A 6,000-nucleotide genomic window follows, 5' to 3' on the forward strand; every position below is an offset into this window, starting at 1 on the left:
AGATGATTCAGCTTTCTTTTTTGCATGAGCTTTTGCAGATTTTGAAAAAAAAATTATATCATTGCACTTGAATTTACAAGGAAAATACCAATTATATTGTATACGAAAGGAAACTTTGTGACAATAATTGATTTCAGCGCAGTTTGTTGCAACTCCTTATTGTTCCAACTTTCGTAACGAAAGTAAAGGAACATTTGTGCTCTTGGTGGATTTTTTTTCTTCAGACAAATTTCGACTTTTTAACTAGCCACTTTTGACAGAACTTCGTTAATATCATTCGAAAGCCATTCTTGTTCTGAGCTTAAATTTGGAACAAAAATTACCAGTGATTATTTTTTGTAACGTTATGGGGGCTTAAATATTGCTATTTTGGCCAATTTGGGACAATTAACGCGCGATATATTTCGCGCTATTAACGCGAAAGCGAGTATTAATTCGTCTACGAAATTGTTCCGAATTGGTTCAAGGAAGCTTATATGCCATAATTGATTTGTTAATAGAAGCAAAACATATCACTTTGACTTATATTGACGTGTGGGGAATGTTTTCACAAAAAATCTATTTTAAAAAAATCTTTTTTTCATTTTTCTCTTTAAATTTAATTTTTTGATGTTATTAGTTCTCCAGAGATCTTAAAAGGCAGTCGAAAAACACAAGGCTTAAAGTGTCAAACCCGAATATTACAGAAGAGTTTTGAATTGATTGAGTTATGCATAATTGACATGTGAAACTTTGGGCAGTTGAATTTCAACTGTTGTCTGCACACAGTTTAATTTTTCTCACGCAATGTAAATAAAGTTCAGCAAACCTGAAGAACTAAAAAATGTATAAAAAAGTGGAGATGAAAAAAAAATTGAAAACAAGAATAACTTTTCAAGTTTTAAGGAAATCTCACTTCATCTAATCAAACGAATGTTGAGCAAAAAGCAGCTGCCTGGATGTCAATAGGCAGCACCGCTCGTGAAACGTTCATTTTTTTTCGAAAAAAATTGATTGTAGTTAATATATTATATTATTATATTTCTTCAAGTCAATGAAATGGTTTTTGCTGATCTGACAAAAAAAAAGATTATAATCCGTTTTTAACCCATTGTTATCCATTTTTACCCATTTTTAGAATTAAATGATTATATAGTAACTTATCATGAAAACCCAGAAAATCAATTGTTTCAGTGAATTTTTAGCGCTGGATTGCTATTTATTAGCAGAACCGCGTTGTGTTTTTTTTTCTGTTTGAGTGAAATTGGATTGTTCTATAGTTACAGGCCATTTTTTTCTTTGTCTTGCTTGTATATTTTTTTCAAGGGGTTCCCTGATTTGTAAAGCATATAAAGTTTATTAAAAGTCAACAAGATGGCTGGAATCAGGTAGACACCCTGGATATTTTGACACGCCTCATTTTTTACAGAGTAGTGGTCGATTTAACCAATGAAAAAATCTATTTTCTTTTTTTGAAGCTTTCATCATATTTTTTGAACATTTCTCAAAAGACGGAAAAAAGCAATCAAAACATTCAAGGCGTAAGCCTGATATGGGCAGTCTTGTTAGATTTTGTTAAACAGTATATTCACAGTAGCCTACCAAAAGCTCCTGCAAAACAAAATACAAAAAACAGACAAAGAAAAGATATTTGGTTTTCAATTACACAGCAAATAAGTTTCACTCTATCATCATAATAGTAAAAATCACAAAGTGATTTCACAAATATATAGCGATCTTGCTCTGGCTTTTCACAGAAAATATTGCTGGTATCGGTTTTTCATGATTAGTCGTTATAAAATTCTAAACGAATTGATAAAATTTATTTAAAACTGATTACCCGGGTAGACCTCCATAGACCAAAAATGCTAATCATACAATTCCATAAACTAAGTCCATGAAAAAATACTAATCATACAAATTTCATACATTTTGCTAAAATGGTGTCGTCGAATATTCGAAAAATTTTTCTCTTGTTTTGGCAAAAAATTCGGTGTATCGTACTAAATTAAAAAAGAAAAACTTTCTTGAGTAACCAAGGTTTATGTCATTTGTGTTCGGTTACGAACACAACCAAAAAATTTTTAAGAAATTAAAATGAAAAATATAAATATATTTGGTTTATGGAAAAATGCTACTCATACAATTTCCATATACGAGAAAATACTAATCATAGACCTTTCATGCAATTTTCTGTACTTATGGAATTGCCTGAAAAGTGTATGATTAACATTTTTCCATATATGAAAATTGTATGACTAGCATTTTTTGTCAACCCGGGTATAGTCATATTTTTTGTTGAATCATTAAAATCCATTTAATATCGTTTCAATAATGTGAGTTTCTACCGCCCTCATTTTTTGTCACTACTTAAAATATAGGGCAGGCAATAGTTCTTAAATTTTTCTTAACCAACCCAATATGACTGATTCTGCGTGTTTTGACACATTGCAAGACCTTTTGAGTTCTGGTAATGCGGCCGCTTAACCATTGTCGGCCACTTAAAGCAAGACAAAACCATTGACGCTTGCAACCAAATACTACGAGGCCTGCGGAACAATATGGCACACGGGCAAACACGTTTTTTGTCAGCAGCCGAATATGACGGAAAAGTTACTCATTTAGTTGAACAAATCAAAGAATGTGGCAAAACTTCAAGTTTAACACAAGTGTGCGATGATATTATCAAGTTTGTGGAAAATAATAAAACACTGAAGTTCACATCGTTTCTAGCAAATCATCCGAATGAGTTTCACAGATTCCTAATGTCTTTAGAAAGAGAGTTGGAAGTAATCAAAGCAGGTACTGTCGCTCATATAAGGATCGCAAAATAGTTTACTGCGTATCCATCGATTCGGTCTAAGCACCTTATGTTTTTTTTTCAAACTTTTATATTTTTCTGAAACGCCATTTGCTTTAGAATATGATACCACAAACATGCGACATTTTGTATCAATCGACAACTTGCAACATTATATTGAACGGCGAACACTGATCAATCGCACAATTCCTCTCGTGCCGAATGTAAGCGCAGCGGAGCAAGAGTCACTACTTGAAAATGCCCTGTTACAATTTTATGTTTGTTACCTTTTGTCGCCTGATAAAAATGTCGCCGTACCCAAAAAATATATTGCTTGATGAACTGAAAATGAGCGTTTATTGATTTTTTTAAATTTAAAAGTAGTTTTGAGTTGAAAACATTCTAGGCTTATAGCTTCATCTAGAACAATATTGCGACCCTTATTTTCAATTTAAGATTTACACGACAACTCGAATAATCTACAGGACGTGGTTTCACAAATTAGCATTTTTGAAAAACAGTTCACAAACGTCTCTACGAAAGATGATACTAATGAAATTACGAGAAAAATGCACGAGCTACAAGCGGGAACTTCCAGCGAAATTTATCATTCGGCGGCTAGACTACAGTCGATGATGGAAAAAGGAGCAACAAAGGACGATACAAATGAAATCACTAGAAAAATGCAGGAAATGCAGGCAAGTACTTCCAGTGCAATAAATCAAAGCACGGCGAGACTTGAATCCATAATAAGAAAAGAAGAAGCACAACAGAACAATGAACGACTTGTATCGAATAGTCGAGAAAAAGAATCAAACTTACCAAGCAGCAACATACCTGAAACTCGACCAATAGCGGGTCGTCAAGACTACCTGGATGTATTGAGAGAAAAATTGGAGTCCAAGGTTGTTGTAATTTCAGGAGCGCCCGGAATGGGAAAAAGTACACTTGCTTGGACGTTCGCAAAACAGGAAATGGATACAAATGCATCACAAATCTGCTTGAATGCCTCGTTCAAGGAATTATCGTCTGATCTTGATGAAACACTTGTCAAGCCCAACGCTGTTAGACTACTGTGCCAACTGTTTCCAGCTATTACTCAAGCAGTTAATGACTCCCCTGATCCTCTGCAAATTTTGTTCGCGCACATCAAAAATATTGTTCAATCAAAAAATCTATTAATTGTTCTTGACAACATAGATACACTTCTAGGGAAATTCAGACAATATGGTATAGTGAACGAAATAATCAACAAAATTTTTGTTACTGGTGTTAGAGTTATCTGTACATCAAGAGATAAATCCTACGATTTGGAATTGAATCAATCCTTGTTCGAAACACAAGATTTGAAACCCCTTGAAGCTGAAGATTGCAAAAAATGGCTACAGAAGCTGCATAGTGAACTTGAGGATGAATTGATCCAAGAAATTGTTAGATCGTCAGGGGGCGTTCCTTTAGTTCTAAAGATATTGGCAGCTCTTGTCCAGAGAATTGACGACATCACTGTCACTGAGCTGCGTCAGCTCAAATCCAGTCAGGGCTTCATTACCTTGGAAGGCAGTCTTTTATTATCTTTTGAAAAACTGACCAAAGAACAGTCACTTTTAATGAATTGTGCAAGCATATTTCCAGATAGTTTCGACAAAAAAACTATAAGCTGCATTTTTCGAGATTATTCTCAATCGAAATTAGATGGAATTATTTTGCTGATTGACTGTCAAGGTTTGAGTCTTGTGGAGTATGACAAATGTTCCAAGCTATTCTATTTACATCCTTTTATTAAAGATTACGTTCGGCTGAAAATCAGCGACTTTGCTAAATTGGAGCTTGTTTATATCAGAAATTATTTCGACAAGCTGCTTCATTGGTCCCTTGCTCAGGTTGAAAAAAACAACTTCGGCCCAACCTTAGATTCTGTGCGACGTGACTGGCACAACTTAAATCAGTTCATTGCCTCGTTTCGCAATCTGGATCTAGCTGCTACTGATCTAAATGATGTTTTCCCTGTCAGCTGGAGCGGCCAATTATGCTTTGCTATATTGGCATGTTTCTCTTTTTTGCGGATACTCAGCAGCTTCAGAACCCTATTGCTTCCATTTGCTGAAAAACTAGAAGCAATAATGGCGGAACTAAAAGAGCCTAATGCTCTAATTGTTTGCAAATGCATAATATCTTCTGAACTGCGCCGAAAAAAGGTTGTGGGAAACATCAACAAATCAAGAAACATTCTAAATAAAAGCCGGGAAATAGTTGCTGATGATAACTCATTGAACACAAGCTTAGCGCGGGGCTTCTTGTATTATACAATCGCTCGCTCTATTCGGTATAACAGCTACGGGAAAGATACGAAACCCACATATTCATTTGATTGGGAAGAGTGGCTGATTGCTGATTGTTATGAAAAATCTGTTGAGATGTATGAGAAAATTTTAACTAGCTCGGATGCTTGGGTCGTGGAGTATTGGCCTATAATATTGTGCGAAAAAACTCGTACGCTAACAGAGTTACGCCGTGCCCAACTGGACGCGATTACAGATAAAAATGACAAACCGGATAAGCTCAAGTCAATAATTTCAAAGCATCTTGCTTTCAAAGATGATCTGACCGAAACACTTGGAAATCATGAGTCAGTTGCTTACACGACTAGAAAATTAGCCGATCGCGTAAAATTCAACATTAAAGACCAGAAAGAAGCTTCCTTGTTATATGAAAAATCGCATCAGATCTACACAAGTTTTGGCTCTGAGATGAGTATCCAAACTGCAATTGTCTTGAAGGAATGGTCAGGTTGCTGCAGCAATGATGAAGCTATTGCGAAGCTACGCGAAGCAAAAAAAATAATGGAAGATAATTACATGACATACCACAGCGATTATTTTGCTATCCGCAAACGTTTAGAAGAAAAGCTGGCTGAAGTAGTAACGAGTAAAGCAAACGGTGGTATATAAATCAGTTGAAACAAAGAGGAGCTCTAACATACACCAGCCAAAAATACTGGGCGATATCTACTGCATTAAATTAAATGTAAATTTTTGAATAAATTTGACGAAATTTATTTAAAAGTTTGAATAAATTTGTATTCTATTAGTAATCTTACATTGTTCTAACATTCTTAAATTGAAGGAAAATTTGTTCTCGGGGTTGTTTTTTAGTCAGGCCGATTTCACAAAGATAATTGACAGCCTGGGTATTGATTTTTGAATTTTAAGGTTACTAAGCCA

General features: G+C 34.8%; 1 long non-coding RNA gene across 1 annotated transcript in view; it reads left to right on the forward strand.

Moving 5' to 3' along the window:
- The window catches only part of LOC134846514 (uncharacterized), a 31,387-nt gene extending 25,602 nt beyond the window's left edge, over positions 1-5,785 (forward strand). Inside the window, exons 2-3 of the long non-coding RNA XR_010162808.1 lie at positions 2,487-2,781; positions 3,236-5,785. This is a non-coding gene — a long non-coding RNA (uncharacterized LOC134846514). The remainder of the gene's footprint in view (positions 1-2,486; positions 2,782-3,235) is intronic.
- Positions 5,786-6,000: the final 215 nt, after the last annotated feature.

This window comes from Symsagittifera roscoffensis, chromosome 5 (genome assembly GCF_963678635.1).
Source record: "Symsagittifera roscoffensis chromosome 5, txSymRosc1.1, whole genome shotgun sequence".
NCBI classification, from domain to species: Eukaryota; Metazoa; Xenacoelomorpha; order Acoela; family Convolutidae; genus Symsagittifera; species Symsagittifera roscoffensis.